Consider the following 20,158-nt stretch of genomic DNA (forward strand, 5'->3'; position numbering starts at 1 on the left):
AAAATATAGAAACAAGTTGCTCAATGTCTTCATCTTGAAAGATACACAAAATGATAAACACATTTTTTTCTAAGGTAGTGAACTTACAGATGAATCGTATTAATGCTGAGTATTTTAACCCATCATTAAAGGCAGGTGTAAGATTAACTTTGTGATTACCTGGTTTGAAGGGAATTCGAGAAGGTGTGTTAAAATGGTTGCCTATGATCTTTTCTTGCAATAACTAAAGCAATCAGCTGACTTGAATGACTTAAAATGAAAGTTTTGATAATCAGAAACTGAATGTTTATTGTGAAATGTAAAGCTGCTTTCAATATCACATCTGTCAATTAGTGGTTTTATTTCCATTCAGTTGCAACAATATTAGGCTTATTATAGAAACATTAGCACACCTTTCAGAAATCAAGTTACCAATTATGTATTCCTAGGAAACAAAATAAAATTCATTTTATCTGTTTGTGCAGGCTGCCACATAAGCTTAAATTGCAACAACCCAGACAGTTTATCAAACTGCTTACATATTGGTGAATTATCCCTGATAGAAGGGCATATTTCCCTTCTCTGTAAAGGGGCAAGCCTTAGTCCTTGTACAGAAATGGCAAGGGCCACAGCACTGGTAACAGCAGATCAAGAGTTCTAGACAGCACACTTGCTGACAATCCTAAAGATCAGCAGACACATTATCTCAGAGAACAAGATACAGGTCAGTTTTTTCCAGCCTGCTGGTATGGATTTACTTCCAAAAGAAGCACTAGCCTGGCCATAGTAGAAATCATACGTTACTTCCTAACTGAAAAAGATATAAAATAACACATTAGTGCAGTCTTTCTTCATACCTCTGAGACTTTTGACAGAGCTGGCCACAGCTTACATAATGCCTGACTTGCTATTGTGAGTACTGTGCCTACACCTCTAAGATGGCCCAGTAACCTTCTTTAAAATAGGATTGAGAGCATTACATTTTGTAGGTTACCTTTTAAAACCAGGGTTATTCTCAACTGTCTTTTCAGGGGTTGGTGTTTGACTCTATATTATTTATCATCTTTTCAGACATTTTGGTTATAATTTTGCAGAATGACAGACCATATAGTGTGTATATATGATTATTTTATCTCCAAAAGAAATCCATTGAACAGGAACTCTTGACTATCCCATAGTAAGCTATGTTTCACTAATTGCACAGGCAAACCATTACTGTCCAAGTAAGTAAAACCTTACTGAAAAGTATATCAATCAGTAAAAGGTAACGATTGCTTCAGAAATGGTGTCACTTAAATATACCCAAGTCTGTAGTTGGAGCAGGACATAAAACACCAGATTCAGATACAAGCTGCTATCATCAGATGGAACAAGACATGTTTATAATGGATTACATGGTGAAGGGAGACTCTATCACCTGGCCTAGCATTCATAGTTCTGTATGATGAACCAACCTCACTTCTTCTTGAGTGACCACTGAGCTACTACTGAGCTAATACTGTCCACCAAGATTCACTTCTACAAATATGAAGCATCATGGTCAACAATAATGTCATCTTTTAAATATTATTAAGTAGAAAACATAAGAAATATGCATTTGTAGACATTTATTCTGGAAAACAAGTGTAATGTGCAATCAATCCACAAGGCAAGAGACTGTGTTCTGCCACCCCCTTACACACACATACAAACACACACACACACACACACACACACACACATGCACAACACACAAACGCAAACACTTTTTAATATTTTTGCCCTGAGTTCACATTACCTTGAAAATGAATGCAATAATAAAGTTCATATATCTTAGTTATTACATAGATTACTGAGGTTGTCTGACATAGTCAGAATATCAGAGTAAGGGGCAGAATGTTCTGCCTTCATGCTGTGGGATGCAGGAAAAGTAGTTGAGCTCACTGGCTTATCATTAGATTGGCACTGTGGACTTATTTTATGCAAAGGAATTCAAGGATGATTCTAAAGAACATAACCTTCCCCATAAAAAGGTAAAATGGGGTTTATGCTGAAAATTTCTACTGTTCCAGAAAACAAACAAAAAATAGATAAAATGAATTTTATTGAACCAATTAATATAGAAAAATGCCTGCTGCCTCTGCTTTTTACTCTTAAGAGGCTGTAACTTAAAGCAAAACATTGCATACTTTTCAGCTGTCCAGATTTTTGCAGAACATTCAAGTTTTATCTCATATTTTGGTCTGTTCTTCATAAAATTTGTGGTTTTCTGGCACTGAGTATTGAAGTCACTAAATAATGACATATATTTCAGCTTCAGACTTCATATCCTTAAGAAAATTTATGCTAACACAAATCCTATTTTTGTAGCAACATTCTCTAAGTTTATAAGAGTGATATTTAGAGTATGTTCCTATTTTGGGGCCTTTGTCCCACCATTATTTTAGGTTTTGTCCAGATTTCTTGAGTTAAGAAGTTGCGAGGTATGAAACATTGTCTATAACTAGTAATAACTGATCAACCCACAGTTACACAATTACAAGTAATGTTTTAAAAATAAAATTAATACAATATCCAGACAGCAGTGTGCCATGTGCTTTGTCTGCAATTCAGTCTTTATACAAGTAAGCTAAAGGAATACTTTTGAGATGCAAAGGGGATATCTAAAAAGATTAAATAAAATGTTGTGATTTTGTTTCAAGATGTATTGGGGTAGGAAAAAGACTATGTTGTTGTCTTTTGGCTTTTCCCAGTTAGGGGTTGCCACAGCGGAACTCCGGTCTGCTAATGATTGGCAGTAGATTTTCATGAACGCTGAGGTGCCAGCTCAACGTTCAGCCTTTAATGAAGGCACGCCCATTTACGCATGTCTTTCGAATGCCCACCCAACTGCGGGGAGGACATGCAGACTCCACACAGAAGGCACTCCCCGCACTCCAGCTGAGAATCGAACGGGAGAACCTCTTGCTGTGAGGCAACAACGCTAATGCTGCACCACCGTTGATTGGGTAGGAAAAAGATTATAATAAAATAATTTCATTTCTAAGTTTATTTTATATTAACTCCATCATTTGTACACATTTAATTTAATTTAAAATTCGGAGGAATACACATTCACACTGTATCTTTCAAAACCATCTCTTCCAACAAAATTATTGTTTTGTCATTCGCAGAGTTCTTCAAAGATTACAATTCTAAAATATCTCATGGAGTTGCTAATTATTATATAGCATATTAAAATTAGATGCAATAAACAATTATTTATGTTCTACAAACATAAAATCAGTTGTTATACAAATATGTTCATCAATGGCTCAGAAATGAATGCAGGAATAAATATTACAGCTATGAAGTGTGTACCTCATGGAGATAGAGGCGTAGATATGTTTCTAGCTGACTGCTAAAAGTAACCATGTGCTAGTTTGTAAACATTGCTGTCACATTTGCAAAATGGTATGAAAGGAATCATAAACAAAATGAGACTAGTTTCTGCAACCAAAACGTGTTTCTGGATACAAACATTTTATTTAGAGAAGACCAACATTTTTCCATAAGATATTTTTCTCCTTAGTTTTGAAAGAGGAACATGGAAAGTACTGATTCTAAAAATGTGATTGTATTATACAATTTAGCATGTTCTTCATTCTCACTGATGTAATAACCTATGGGTAGTATCTTGCCAAGGATAACAGCATCTGGCCAGCTTGCCAAAGCTCTAACTCCCTGGCTTCTGAAAGGTTGCACCATTTTTGGAGGGAAGTATTATCAGCAATGAGAGTGAGGTAAATCTTCAGTATTTTTCTGACACCTCAGAGAGAAGCATCACTCTGGCTCCAGAGGAACAGAAATCGGTCAAAAGCTTTTCAGTTGGTCAAAACTGATACATTGCCCTAGTGGCATTGAGGTAACCTCAGATACTGAAATAAGATTATAATGCAAACTGGATCCAATCAATGCAAAGGGAGGGAATGGAATTAGTAATAATGACTTTAGAACACTTAAGCAAGAACTTACAAGTACCATTATATTTATTATTTACTAGGCTGTATAAATATGGGGTGATTCCTCAAGATTGCAGACATGCACTTATTAAACCTGTCTTTAAGGAAAAGGGGAGTAGGACAAACCCAGAGCCATACAGATGCTCAAGTCTACATTCATCTTATAGAAAAATAATGGAAAAGATAATACTGGATAATACTGAATAAATTGTTGTCAGAATTGGAAAGTCTGGGACTTGAAACCATATACCAGCATGCATTTGTTGAAAATCTATTAAAACCTGTAACATGATGTTCTATAACAATATAATAACAGCTACGAATGAAAATTTGTTTTATGATGTAATTTATATAGGTATAACTTCAAAATATGACAGGGTCAGACTCAAAATACTGATCGATAAATTAGAACTACTAGGTATTGATGTGTTCTTGATAAGATAGATAGCTGCATGGCTTACAAATAGAACATGGCAAGTATCATGTAGCAGTTGGACAGGAGAAAATCTTGGTTACAGAGTGTCCCAAGGGGCTCTGTCCTAGTCCCAAACTTGTTTAATTTGTTGCTTTCAGATCTATCATTTTCATCTGAGGTGTTCTACAGTCTATATGCAGATGAGTTGAAATTGGGTAAACTGATGACACGTGTTCAGATAGGGCATGCCTGACAAAGAACTTGACTAAATTGACCATATGGGCACAGGAGAATAATATGCTGATAAATACACCAAAAACTAAGCATATGAAATTTGGGAGACATAAACTGAAAAGTGAATATTTACTACAACACACAGTGATTGAAACTGTAGATTCATTTGAGGACCTGGGTATATGGGTAGATCCATCTTTGAGTTTTTCTATTCATATCAGCCAATTGGTTAATGATAGCTGTAGAACTATAGGTTGTATAAAAAGATTCATAAGCCTAGCAAATCAGAAACGATGAAGTCATTGTTTGTTTCTTACATTAGACCGAAACTTGAGTTTGGAATAACAATAAGGAGACCTTATAAGAAAACAAGCACCAGTAAATTGGAAAGAGTACAGTGGAAATATACAAAGGGTATCCATGGATGTGAAAATTTAAGTTATTATGAAAGACTAAAATATCTACAGTGTCTCATATCGATATTTGAGGAGACCTTATTCAGGTCTATAGGGCATTTAGAGACAACTACCTCTGGGAATGTCTGGGGTTATCAAAATGTAGTAGTAGACAATCATCAGGCAACCTGTGCAGAGGATTTTATAGGAATGAGAAGTGTACTAATTGGTTCTCTGAGAGAGGAGCTGATGCATGGGATAGACTACCAAATTCCATTAAAGCAAGCACTAGTTAAATACTTTAAAGAACAGCCCAGGTGCTTATTATGGGAATAAGTGTTTTGATATATTGGCAGGATAGAAGGGCATTAATGCCCATGCTTGAAATATTTGTATGTATGTATGTAAACTTCTTGCCTAACAGAAAAGACTGTTTTTGTGGGACCCTTTCCACTCATAAATACTTTTTATTGAATATTTATGGTATTATTTCTGATCTACTGTAATATATTGTAAGCTATTTGTGGTATTTCACCTTCAGAATACTGGCTTCTGTAAGGGATTATATGTGCTTCTGTTGAAATTTTTAGTTAATGATGATAAACTGTGTAAAAGTTTGTATAAGAATCCGTCCATTTCTTACAAAAAGGATACAGTTTAAATGATAAACTTGTTAGGCCTTATTTTGTAATGCCTGAGGAGATTTTATTTCCTACTTTGAACATTACGGGAGCTTTTCCATATGGTAACTGCAATGCATGTCAATTTATGGTGCCAGGTTTCAACAGGATTAATAATATTAGTTTCGACATGGTGGGCTCTTTCCCTTGTGTTACTGAGGGCATTGTTTATGCCCTCCGTTGACCTTGCCAGTTGGTATACAAAGGGGAAAGTAAAAGAATGTTCAGGACTAGGCTGCAGGAACACATCAGAGATATAAAAAAACAAAAATTAGAGAGTTATGAAGCGACTCATTTTAAGGAATGTCACAATAGTGACTAAATTATTACAAGCTACTGTTTGGGAAAAGGTATTTATGAAACTAGGGGATGCTGCTATGTTAAAGGATAAATTGTTTAAAGACTCTGTCCTTATATTAAAGTATAATACTCTTGTACCTAATGGCCTTAATTGTGAAGTTAACTGGAGATACTTAATATGAGGGAGGTTCTATTTTATTTTATTGTTTGATTAACCATAATTGTTTTATTGTTTTAGTGTTAAAGGTATTTAAGGGGAACATATTTTTATGTTTAATGACTTCTTGAAGGCTGTATTGGCTGAGGTGCTAAAGTCTTTGGAATAAAATTTTGGAACTGTTGCCAGTGGTTTCTATTCATATTTTCCTTTTTTGGTGGTTTGTGGATTATATATGCTTCTGCTCTCTTTACCTGGCTTATTTTGCATTTTTTTTTGGAAAATTGTGATTTTTTTGGGGAAAATTGTGATTTTTTATAAAAAATATTAAGTACTTGGACTGTGCTTTTATAGTCAAAATGTATTGCCCCCATTACTGTTTTCAACAGAGTTAGAATGTTTTCTCATTTCTGAGCTAATAAATATTCTGTGATATTTCTGACTAAAAGTTTAAGGTCTGATAACAGAATTTTTAGTGTACTTCCTGTGTTTACTAGTATGAGGAAGGAAGTGTGCTTTGTGCCTACTAGTGAATACTCATCTTTACCCAGTGTTACTGAAATTACTGTACCAGTAATCATGTTTCTTTTCTGGCTACAAAATGGATAATAGTCTCGTTCCTGCTTCTTCTATTTTCTTGTACCTAAAAAAAAAAAAGTCAAATTATTGCCTCAGCCTGTGGTCCGTGACTCTGACATGGCCTAAGATGGTTCTACAGACCACTTACCTATTACCTTCACTCCTTGTGGTATAGCTTGTCATAACCACTATGAACCAGGGGTTAGACACATCCTCAGTGGTTGTTCCAGTTCCTGTTACAGGTATGAGAAAAACAAATACTTTATGTACAGGAGTTATCCAGAGAAACAGACCTCTTGCTAGGGACAGTAGGCTATCCCCAGACCATCCTTCCAGTGGGAATATCCCCAGTGAAAGAATGGTCTGTACTTGATACTTCTTCCAGTAGAGATATTCCCAGAAAAATGAAAAAAAGCTTAATTACAGGGCAGATGATCAGATTGTTTCTGCAAGTCAGATGTTATATCTTTGGCTAACAGTGTTTTACAAGCAGTCAGTTCTGGGGTTTGTTAGCCTTTTCACGGTTCTAATGCAGGTATTAACAGAAAACAGAGGATGGGGATTCTGACAGAGTAAGGTGTCATCATCTTTGGGAATCCTTCGCTAGAATTCTGGGACTTCAGATAGTGAACCTGAAGTAAATCCTAGATTTTTTTTTCCCCTTGCTGAGACTATTGCTAGATTCAGGAATGTTTTTGTTTCGGAATAAACAGGGGCTCCCCCAGAAATGAGCAGATGTTATTATCTGTTAGAGGATGGGTATTGTAATTCTGCACTTATTCCTCTCATTTTGCCAGCTCTTGAAGACACTTTTGAAGCTGTTTACAAGGCTCTTGACTCACTGGCTGCAGTTCCAAAGAAAAGTTGATAAGCGGTATTGTGTCTCTCCAGATTATGAATGTTTCTATTTTCAACTGTCATCTGACCCTGTTGCAATAACTTCAGCAGCAACAGCTAACAAGAAATGCTTGGCTTCCCAGTACTCTCTGATAAGAAGAAGAAGGGCAAGTGGGTTAGACAAAACAAGGTAAGAGACTGTTTGCTTCAACTACATTAGTCTTTATAATCTTAAATTATCAGGGCTGTATGCAGATGTTTGTGTTAAGATGTGCTTATAATTTGAATGAATTTGCTGCTTCATTGTTTCCAGAAGACAGGTCATATTTGAATCAGATTATTTCTAACCTGACACAAGCTTCTAAACATGCTCTGAGAAGTGTGAATGATTGTGCTGACACTGTGACTAGAGCTTCTGTTTCTTCTGCGGTGTTGAGAAGATTTGTTTTGTTGTCTTTCTGATTATTTGAAGACTGAAATTTTTAATTCTTCACTTAGCACAGATCTGGTATTTGGGCCTGTGGCTACAAAGACCCTGAAACAGTGGAATGAAAGAGGTAAACTGATGCATGGAGTCCCTAAGATTTTTCAGGTACCCAGCTTTTATCCTAACAAGGCCACTTCTCAGTCCTTTGGAGGTCAGAACAAATAGAAACCCAAGCAGGCCCGCAAGAGAAAATGACAGGAGGATAACTCTTCCAAACCAAATAAAAGAAGTAACTTTCCCAAAAAGAGTCAAGCTCCAGCTAATGAATGACTATGCTGAGAATCTGATTACTTTATCCACACCTCCTGTGCCTATTTTCCTACCTCGCTCAAAATGAATGACTCTTACCCCTTAGCCTGTAGTCAGACAATTTCATACAGATAGGTGTTGAAGGTGATTCAGGAATGATTCACTTTATACTAGACTAATTACTCCAATGAACTCAAAAAAAATCCTGCTAATAAATTGCTCAGCACCCTGCTGCTCTATTTTTATTCTTTTTTCATCTGTATCTTTGCTCATAACCGTTTGGACTATACTTAAAGGTCCGATTTTCAAAAAATGGGATACCACAAATCACCACCCTTTGACCCTTAGCCATCCTTCACATACTCTTGTGTAATTTTCTTTAGTTGATTTCCATGTTTTGGTCTTTTTTATGTTCTCTGTTCTCTCACTGTCTATCTCTAGAAATTCGATTGGATCCTTTTTTGTTGGAATAACTTTAAATCATAAATCATTATTACATTACATACATGGCTGCTCAATTAGTTTTAGTCCTAAGAAGAAAGAGAAGATCTAAATTTGCTCCAAAGTTAATACACTTACACTTCTTCTTTCTTGATTTAATGATTTAATTCAGGTTTTTAGTTTTAATTCCAATATTTTAGTTTAATTAATTACTGTTTATGTTACTTTTTCTTCTGAGGGTTGCTGTTGTTTGTTTTTTGTTTTTGATTTTTATTAGTATACTGTTTATTTTATTTATTTATAACTAACTTGGTTCTTATCTTATTGTATTAAAACAAAATTGTCAATAAAAATTTTTTTTTGAAAAAAAAAAGGAATGATTCACTTTGAAGTGGGTGGACTCCTATTCCTTTCAAGTGAACTCCTTCACATCCTCCAAACCAGACAGACCTGTTTCCACCAGTGCTACAATGCAAGTTAGAAGTGTGTGTGTGTGTGTGTGTGTGTGTGTGTGTGTGTGTGTGTGTGTGTGTGTGCATGCGTGCATGTGTGCGTGCGTGCGTGTGTGTGTGTGTGTGTGTGTGTGTGTGTGTGTGTGTGTGTGTGTGTGTGTATGTGTGTGTGTGCGCATGTGGGGTGGTCATACAACTAGTAACTACAAATCACATGGGTAAATGTTTTTATTCCAGGATATTTTTTGGTATTATACCATTGTGTTATATTAACACTAGATCTTAAAGATGCCTATCATATACTCATCTCTCACAGTTTCAGGAAATTTGTAAGGTTTGTTGTATCTGGATCACATTTTCAATACTCCACATTACACTTTGGGCTCTCCACTTTCCATAGAGTGCTCACAAAGTATCTAGCCCCAGAGGTAGCTTACTGCAGATTGCTGGACATCCAAATTTTTTTTCCTTATTCAGGTGACTTGTTTTTTTTCTGCTGAATCTTCTCCCAGATGTCCAGCATCCTTAGCAAAGGTGTCCAGCCACCAGTCACATCTGGGATTTACTCAAACCTACAAAAATCTTGTTTCATACCATCTCATAAAATTATGTTTTTGGGTTGTCTGATATAGTCCCTCAAGAAAAAGTCTTCTTTCCAAAAGCAAAGGTAATTGTTTACCAGCAGACCTTTCTAAGTTTTTATGAACAGCTTCAGGCTCCGGCAAGAGAATTTCCAAGGATTCTAGGCTTCATGGCATCCACTATCCTCATGATACCATTTGCCAAATAACACATGAGAAAAATCTAATGGTACCTAAACAAATTCTTGGACCCTGTATTCATGTGATTACCTTTTGGCCCAGACAAAATTTGTTCTCCCTTCTTATGGAATTAGCCAAGGGCAATTACCACAAGCTTCCCCACGTACTGGATTTTCTCACACAGCACAAGAAGAGTTTGATACACTCTGATCAATTGACGACAACTAATGGCCTGAATGATTCAATTTTAATACCTTTTAGGCACCTTTTTCTTAATGATGCATAGAAGGTACTAAAGATGGAAAGAAAACCTGCTACTAGAAAGTTTTATGTTGGCAAATGGAAGAGATTTTCTGGTTGGTGCCTTGCCAATCACAGGGTTCTTGAAAGGGAAGTAGCACCTCTGATTCTCAAACATTTTTGTGAGCTACTTAAAGATGGCTTATCTTATGCTTCCCTCAAGGTACATCTTACAGCCTTCTGAACTTGTCTGCCTGTGGATCGCCCTCTTTCCTCTTTCAGAAACTTTTGACCTCAAACATAGGAGTGTTGCACAAGACCCACTCGCAAGCAAATTCATCCTCCTTGGAATATCAGTTTAGTTCTATAAATACTGACCATAACTCTCTTTGAAATGGCCCTATCAGGCTGACTTACAGTTCAGTAGTCGGAAAACTGTTTTACTTACTGCCCTGACATCTGAAGGCAAGTATCTGAGTCGCAAGCTCTTATGGAGGGTGAATCCAGTCTTGTTTTCTAAGGAGATAGGGTCGTATTACACATTAATCCTTCATTCATATATAAAGTTGTTTCTGAGTTTACCTTGAATCAAGTTATCAATCTCTCAGTTTCCATTCTAGAGCCAAAAAACAAGGGACAGCAGATTCCACATACATTGGATGTGCACAGGCAGTTCTGGTGCTACCTTGACTGAACCAAGTTCTTTTGGAAGACTAAGTAGCTGCTTGTTTCCAATGCTGGGACTAGAAAGGCCAACCGATATCTAAACACACTGTATCCAGATGGTTGTCCTTTTCTATTGTTATTTGCTATTCCCACCATGATGTCACTATTTCAGGCAAAGTTGAGGCACATTCTACCAGGGCCTTGTCCTCTTCATTGCCTACTGGAAAGGAGTGGACTGTAGAAGTAATCTAGAAGCAGCAACTTGGTCCTTTGTTCACACCTACACAAATTACTGCAAGAAGGATTCCTTTTCTAAGACCAGGACAGGTTTGCAAAGACCATTCTCCAGGTGCTTCTGGACACTTATCCTCCCTCCTCCCAGGTAAGGTAAGCTTTGGAAATCTACCCATAGTCTACTGGAGCAGTGAGAATGAAGAACACAGTACATTTCTGTAAGCCCTTCTTATCCATAACAGCAAATGTGCAAATTTCTTCACTGCTGCAGTAGCTGCACCCACCCACCATCCACATCTGTAGACAGTTGAGGTGGGACACATTCACCTTTGTTATGGTTGCTATTGTTGGTGTTTGGATGATTTTTATTATTATTGATTGTTGGTTCAGGATGAGACTTCCTTCCTTTCTCAGGGCAGTAAAATCCTGAAGATTTATTCCACTTTGGTTGCTGATATACTTGCCTCCAAAAAGTGTGCAGACTATTACTAGCCAGGGGAGTGAGTGAGATAGAGAGGAACTTTGTCAAACTGGCCAGGTGCTGTGTCCTTGACAGGACACTACTTATAGGCTACTGCAGCAGTGAATAAATCTGAAAATCATACATACAAGGTTCATAGGTAGGTACTAGGCTATTGGCCCGAGCACCTATGTAAGCCTAGCCAACAAGGTTCCCTGTCTTACGCCACCCAAGAAAGTTATTTTCCTGTGCCACTGTCGAGCAGAGGCAAAAAAGTGATCCCCGGGGTGTATTTTCTATTTCCCATCCACTCATCAAGATTTTTCTTGAAGACTGCTAATGAAGAACTTTGCTTGACATAGATGGGTAGCCTGTTCCAGAGTATAGGAAGTCTCTGGGACAGGAATCTATCTCTCCAGCTTGTCCTGTTTATTGTGGTGAGATGGTTTAGGTCCCTAGAGAGTGTAGCTCAGAGGGACTGAGATTTCTTTAGGTGTAGCATGTCCAACAGCTCTGGGTTTGACATAGCTTTATATGTTAGGCAGAGATCACCTCGGAGTAGGTGATATGCTGTGGAGTAAAGCTGGAGTTTTTTGAGACGATCAGTGTAGGTCATCTGCTCGAGGCCAGTAATCCTCTTTGTGAGGTACTAATGTAGCCTTTCTAGCTGCTGCAGATGTCTTGTGAGGTCTATTCCAAAAGGGGCATTGTACTCTATAATGGGTGTAATGAGTGTCGAGTAGAGGGGAACAATTACCTCTTTTTTCCTGGATGAGAACCCTTTTATGATGAAGTGTGCCACGTAGAAGGACTTCCTGACTACTGTGGTGATGTGACTGTCAAAGGACAGACTACTTTCTACCTGGGTCCCAAGATCTCTTATCACACATTCGGTGTTAAGTAGACTGCTGTCTATGTAGTAGATCATGGGTACAGAGTTTTTACCAAAGGGGATGAGAATGCACTTTTTGGCATTGAGCTTGAGGCCATGGCTCTGACACCAGGCATCTGTCTCAGCGAGGCCCTTCTGTAGGATTTCCACATCATTTGGGGACTTGACTATGGTTCCTAGTTTGCAGTCATCTGTGAACTTCATTAGCCAGAGGCCTTCTGTATTAGCCTGTAGTTTAGAGAAGTAGATACCAAACAGGAGAGGTCCCAGGACTGAACCCTGTGGTACTCCACTTGTCACTGGTTTGAGGTCAGATTTGGAGTGTGCAACTTTTACAGTGTGGGTTGTGTCAGTGAGCCAATTGGCAACCCATCTTGTGATATAGGGATTTATACCTAGCTTAGTGAGTTTAGCTATAATTCCAGAATGGGGGATGGTGTTGAAAGCCTTGGCGAGGTCAAGATAGGCTGTGTGAACTACCTTACTCTCATCTACGTCTTTGGTGACTGCCTCAAAGAAGTAGATCAGGTTCAGGAGGCATGATCTGCCTTTCACAAACCTGAACTGGGTGGGATCCAGAGTTTGGAGGTTACCAATGTCTTTGTTTATGAGTTCCATGATGATACGCTCCATGGCCTTGCAGACCAAGCTCATTAGGCTAATGGGCCGGTAGTTCCCAGGATCAGTGGTGGCTCCACCTTTGTGGAGTGGGATAACTGTTGCTGTACGCCATTCAGTGGGCACAAAGCCTGATGTGAGGCTATGATTGAACATGGTACTTAGGTGGGGAGCCAGTTCGTTCTGAAGTTCATGTAAAATGCAGCCTGGGATGTTGTCTTGTCCCATGGATGCTGTGTTTCTGGCTTTAGAGAGTGCAGCTTTTACCCGCGTAGTTGTGATTACAGGGACTCTGCATTCTTCCTGTATAGATATGGGCCATTTAGGGGGTGTGGGGGGGGTAAAGTTAGCACTGAATCTGCCAGGATGTTGGCAATATCAGTTGGTTCTGTAATTTTCGTGCCATTGTGCTGTAACTCACAGCAGATCTGGGTGTTGACATTGAGATTCTTGACATAGCTATAGAATGCTTTGTGGTTGTACTTAGAATCAGTGTCGATTTGGTTTTTATAGCTAGCTTTGGAGGATCTTATAAGGGATCTCAGCCTCTTACTGAGGCTGACCAGGGAGCTCCTCCACTCATGGGATTTTACTCTCTTTTCGCAACAGTTTCTTCCATTTGTTGCACAGTTTGTTTATGGCAGGGGACCACCAGTTTGGCTTCCTTTTTCTGGAGGATAGCGTCTTTGTTCTGTTTGGGATAGCACGATCCATACACTTGTGTAAGTGTTTATAGAGTGCATTTGTGTAGGATTCAGCAGTCGTAACTGTATTGTCCATCTGCATGGCTGTCATGAAGTTCACCACTTCTGTCTTAAGAAGCATGAAGTTGGCTTTGGAGAAATTTTTTACCATGGCTTCTTTAATGGGGGGTGGGGCGGGATGTGGATATCAAGGGTGATTAGCTTATGGTCAGATCGGACCAACGAAGAGTTGACTTCAGGTGTGGAACTCATGCTGGTAATGACTAGGTCTAGGATATTGTTGCCCCTGGTGGGGGTGTGGATAAGTTGATCCAGGGAATTAGAGTTTATGAATTCCAGAAAACTGTGTGTGAAGGAGTTGGTACATGAATACTTTTCCCAGTTAATGGTGGGGTAGTTGAAATCACCCATTATTAGGGTGTTTGGTTGAACCCTAATATTTTTCAGTACATCAAGAAAAGAGGAGTGGGAATCCTGGGGCATAGTGGGGGATCTGTAGCAAGCTACAATTTGGATTGCAGTTTTGCCCAGAGTTAGTTGCACTTAGAAAACCTCAGATGCATTATGCTGAGCAACTAGCCTGGAGGTGTGGATATCTTTAATGAATATGGACACACCTCCACCTTTGGTGTTCAGGTCCAGGTTATATGGCCGAAAAGTGTGGTACGAGTTATAGCCTGGTAGTGCAGGAGTGCTCTCTGGAGCATTGAACCAGGTCTCAGTCACTGCACAGATATCGATGTTCTCCATTTTAAGGAGTGCTTCGAGTGAGTGCATTTTGAGATTTAGACTTCTAGCATTGAGTAGCATTACCCTCAGTTTTTGCTTGCCTGTTCCTGTTACGGTGGTGAAAAAATAGGTACTGCTGTAAAATGGACAGTTTACCCTAACATTTTATGAATGTCATTTCACTTGTAATTTGTTTATTAGTCTTGTTGTTGTTTGTCTTTCGGCTTTTTCCCAGTAAGGGGTCGCCACAGCGGAACTCCGGTCCACTAATGATTGGCAGTAGATTTTTACGAAACGCCGAGGTGCCAGCTCAATGCCCAACCTTCAACGATGGCATGCCCATTTACGCACACATGTCTTTCGAACGCTACCCAACCAAGGGAAGGACATGCAGACTCCACATAGAAGCCCTGCCAAGCCAAGCCGAGAATTGAACGGGAGAACCTCTTGCTGTGAGGTACCACCGCGGAATACTTTTTATTGTTTATTAGTCTAATGGTGATAATTTCACTTGTGACTAGAAAAAGATTTCACAGCAAAAGTATTACATTTAGCTGTCATAGATTTTTGGTATCTGGAAGAGATGGGTCATCTGCATACATTTGCACAGAATGTTCAATTCTTTGCTTAATATTTTTGGTCTGTTTTTCATAAAATTTGTAATTTTCTGACATGTCACTGAGGATTGAAATCACTGAATAACATTTGAATTTTAGACTTCATATCCTTCAGAAAAAAAATTCTGTTATTCTAGAACTTTTGAAGTTTATAAGAGCAATATTTAAAAGCTGTCCCTATTTTTCAACCTTTCTTCTCCCATTATTTTAGGCTTTGCTTGGATTTCTTGTGCTAACAGGTTGAGAGGAAGGATCATCTGCTGTGTGCATAGATGTCTCCTTCCAAGAGGATACAGCTCTTCTTTCAAAGAGGGTCAGTTGGAAACAACTTATAAACACCAATAATACAAAGGCCATCAGCCTGGCTCTGTCGTATAAACTGATAAAGCCCTGCCTATGACGCAGGCAACTTGAGTTCAGTTAGTGGCTAAGGCACTGGAACATAATGCTGGCTTATCCACGTTGAGTGGGCTGCACTGACTCACTGTAGTGCAGCCACTTTTCATTAGAAGGAACCTTTCATGTAATAATTGTGAAGATGTGCAGATGGTCCCTGCCAAATCATGTACATGGTAGCCTTTGTGGGGTATGTGCAGGATGACACATGCCCTCAGGGGAAGGCATTACATCCTTCACACCTGTGAGCATGCACATAGCCACCCTAGGGATGGGTTATGCCACAAAATAATAATACCTTGATGGCTGTTTAGATGGCAGTTTCCTAGTCATGCTGATGAAAGCTGGGTCTTGTTCATTGTAGGAGACCATACTTTTGGCACAAAACCCAGACTTTTCTATTTTTTCTCTATACTATTTTTTTATGAATACTAAATATATCTACATTTCACATAATCTCAGTATACTACTATAATAATATCAGTTTTACTTTACATCAGCAACTCAAATGTTGCTTCTGTTAATCTCCCCAGCAACCCATTACTTCATTCACAACCTACCTCCACAATCATTGTCCACAAGCATTCCTCCATTGTAAATTAACAGCCCATATATACATTTAACAGGTATATAACTGCTCAGACAATCTGTGAGTCTTAGTAAACTTGTAATTGTAAATAGGAAGTTATAGTTAACCTCTAAATAAACTGAATCTAACTAGTACCTAGGAAACATTTAAGACAACCAAAGCTACACACTTATCACGTTTCCCTCCATAAAAGAGAAGCTGTCTCTTCTGTGCTTCTTTACAACTGTCAGTCTTTATTCTCAGTTCCCCCTGCAGCTCTTAATTCAGAAGCTGCCAATGTGTATCCAGTCTCCAATGGAATATTAAGATAGTCACAATACCTCAGTAACTCTACTACCCCACTGTGCATTACAGTAAAACCCTAAATAACTGGGTAAATAGAAACATATCATGAATAATTATATAAAACTGATTACTGTTATGAACATTTAGTAATATATATTGAAATATACCATACACAATTATGTCAAATTGTATTATTGCGATGAATTGTTAGCAAATTACTGTACATGGACTATTCAATCTTTACAACTCTGGGAGATCATACTTTTATCATGTAGCTATTTCTACAGTGTAAAACTTTTATTTCTATGAGAAATGAACTGATACAGTCATAATCATTTCAAATTATCTATACAATAGTTGGAGATGCAAACCATCTCATCCGCAACCATTTCACAATTATTTATTTAATAGTCCTTTAATTGTTATTTCTGTAAGAAAGAGTGCATATTTCACTTTTGAGCCTACACTGCTTGATCCATCATCTCTGCTCTGCCCTTATCTGTCACTACTTATTGAATTATCACACTTAGCATTCCTTCTTCCCCTTCTGTTTGATGCTTTACCTCCTTTAGATGCCATCTTAAAGCATACTAAATTGTTTTATTCCCCATAAGTCCATCACATCACCTTTCCACTCCTTTACTAATACTCTCTTATTTCCTGTATCTACCAGCAACACCTCTGTTCCTTCTTCTAATTCATCACTTTTACTTTCCACTCCATAAAGGTAGATGGCCCAGAAGAAGTCAAGCTGCTTCTAACATGGCTCACCATACATGCTGCACATGTGCTTCCTTCCTTTTCCACCTGGACTGACATTCTTTACCACTGTGAAGACATCTGCAATGCAAATGCAACATTGGCTTCACAAACTCCACTCTCTTCATGAATCTCCACGTTTCTGCTGAACCTCACTGTCACACAATCTGTGGTCTTCCCCCTCTCATCTCCTCTGCATACCTACCACCGCCATCTCCCTGTCCTCCTCCTCTTCTAAGACCCCATATGCACAATCTATTCTATGTTTCTTAATCCTTCTTCATTCGTTAAATGCTTTTCCTTTAATAATAGCCTCTCCAGCTACTCTTATGTTCTCTTCTCCTCTACTCTCTCTTCTACTATGCTCCTAATCAGCCTTCCACAAAATTGCCAGTCCCACCTCTTCACTCCAAACTCCTCCTGTGGTTCCTAAAATTCCATAAATCACCAGTACCACCCCCTTCTCAGTTTCTTATAACTTCTGGAATATTGTCTACCTGCTCGATCCCTTTACTCCTCCACTCTCCCACCTTTACATTACCCTTTTTTTTCTTACTCCGCATATCAAGAACCCTAATGATGAACTCACTTCAAGCACCGCACCCTCATGACTCTCATTTTTTTTATTTTTTCCATGTCTTTTGGGTGTCTAATATCATGATGGGAATGGACCCCATTCCTAAGTCAAAGTATGATTGAAGTATATGAAATTAATATTGTTTCATTCTTTGATGTCAGCCAGAAGTGCTCTTCGCAGCACCCACAATGTGCCCAGTAATGACTCCTGCAATTCATATGGGGTTGCATGTATTGGTAACATTCCACATTGCTCTTGTTTCTACCTGCAAATCCTGATATGTTATTATTTTGTGACTGTCAGTACGCAAGACACTGTATTCACTGGATGTGGCAATTTCAATGATCAATGCTACTTTTGTCTTCTTTTCATGGACCACTATATCCAGTTTTCTAGCACCTATCTTTTCCACTGTTGGTAATGGGTGATGCCATGTGATATAGACTTCATCATTTTCTATAATGCTTTGTTGCTCATGTTTCCAGTGTTTATCAGCCACTCCAATACCATAATGTTTGCACAATCCTCAGTGCAACAGTCTTGCCACATTATTATGCCTTTCAGTATACAGTCCTTCTGCCATTAGTATGTCACAACCGGCAACAAGGTGTGCAATTGTTTCCAATTCTGTTTTACAGAACCTACATTTGTCTGTTCCTCCCACATATTCAGTGGACTTTGTAAACCAATGTGTACGTAGCCCACTATCTTGGGTTGCCATTATTAACCTTTCATCTCTTGGTTTGAATTTGCCTGTCCATAACCATTCCTGTTTTGATCCTGATCAACATGAGGTTCTTCCAGAAGTTTTTTATACTTGCAACTATATTTATGCATTGTCTACATTTTTTTGCCTTCTCATCTGGTCCTTCACCTTATGTTCTTTTTTTTGTTTTTTGGCACATTCAGTTGCTATCTGATTTTTATCTACTTCTGGTTTGATTTTGATTCCTGCTTGACATTGATATACTTCTGCTAAATTAAGCAGAGAAGTCATCTTATATTTATTCTCCTCATGCTTCAAAACTTTCACTATGTTTGGATCTTGTGAGTTCAGTGTGGAATCCTACAACTGCAGATCTAAACATGTAGTCAATTTCAAGGAGGCCCATCCTTCCTTCGGAACGGGAAATATATAATATTGGTATGCACTGATTTTTATAAATCATTTAGTGAGCATAAAGCATCCTTCTAGTTTTCCTGTCTAATCTATCCAACACATTTTGGGGCCAGTCAATCACTCCAAAACTGTAAGTTAAGACAGGAAGAGCAAATTGGTTTATACTTGGATTTTGTTCCTAAATGTCAATGCTGTTTTCAGGATAAATTTAAGTGTTCCAAAGTATTCCTTACTAAGTTTTATTCACATTTGTTCATGTTTTATTGTTGATCCTTCAATTCCCAGATATTTATACACTCCCTCTTGCTCAATTTCTTTTATATCACATTCTTGTCTCAAACTGATTTTTTTTTTTTTGCTGCTGCAGTTTTCCTGCTTTAAAGGTTGCTTTTCCACATTTATCAAGACCAAATGACATTCTTGTATCATCTGAAAAAATTTTGACAACTTGCACTTGTGATTTCAGTTCCTCATCTGATGAGCTATACAGTTTTAAATCATTGACAAAGAGAAGGTGAAAGTCTTTACACTTTGTTGTTTTCAAGGAGCGAAATTATAATAGACAGCTTAATGGGTTAAGGGCAAAGCAGAATAGCAGCAGTGACAGAGTCCTCCTGGAATATCCCCCTTTGAATTTTTATCCCTGGAATAATAATTAGCCTTTATCATGTCAGAGTAACCAGATGAAGCCTGTTTTTTGTAGGTGAAAGCGCTTAGTAATAAAATCTTAGTTATATACTGACTACATGTGCTCACTGTACTGCTTCACTTCTACTTTTCGTGGAGATGTCTCTGTCTTTGGTTGGATTTATTTATGGGTTTGTTTGAAAAATTATATATATATAAATAATTTTTTATTACATGTGTTATAAAATAGTTTAGGTTCATTGATGATTTAATTTTTATCTGCAAGAGAGGTTTAGAAACAGTAACTGAATTTATTGAGGAATTACACCACAATAGGTTTGGAAATTGTTTTGATGGGTTACAGAAAGGCAACAAAGTAAATTATTTAGATATAATAGTGGAAGGTATGAATGATGGCAAAATTAAGACAAGAATTCATAGAAAGTTTCAACATCAAAATCATATATTGCATGGGGGGAGTTGCCACCCCCCACATACCATGGAATCCATACCATATGGGGAATTTTTAAGAGTAACTAGATTATGAACTACCCCTCCATTAACTGGGAAAACTACTCATGTACCAATACACTTGCCCAACATTTCCTGGAATTCATAAATTCCAATGCCCTGGAACAGCTCGTTCTTACCCCCACTAGAGGTAGCAGCATCCTTGACCTGGTCATTACTAACATAGGC

The sequence above is a fragment of the Protopterus annectens genome, chromosome 14.part0 (assembly GCF_019279795.1).
Source record: "Protopterus annectens isolate FY-2018-M chromosome 14.part0, PAN1.0, whole genome shotgun sequence".
NCBI classification, from domain to species: Eukaryota; Metazoa; Chordata; order Ceratodontiformes; family Protopteridae; genus Protopterus; species Protopterus annectens.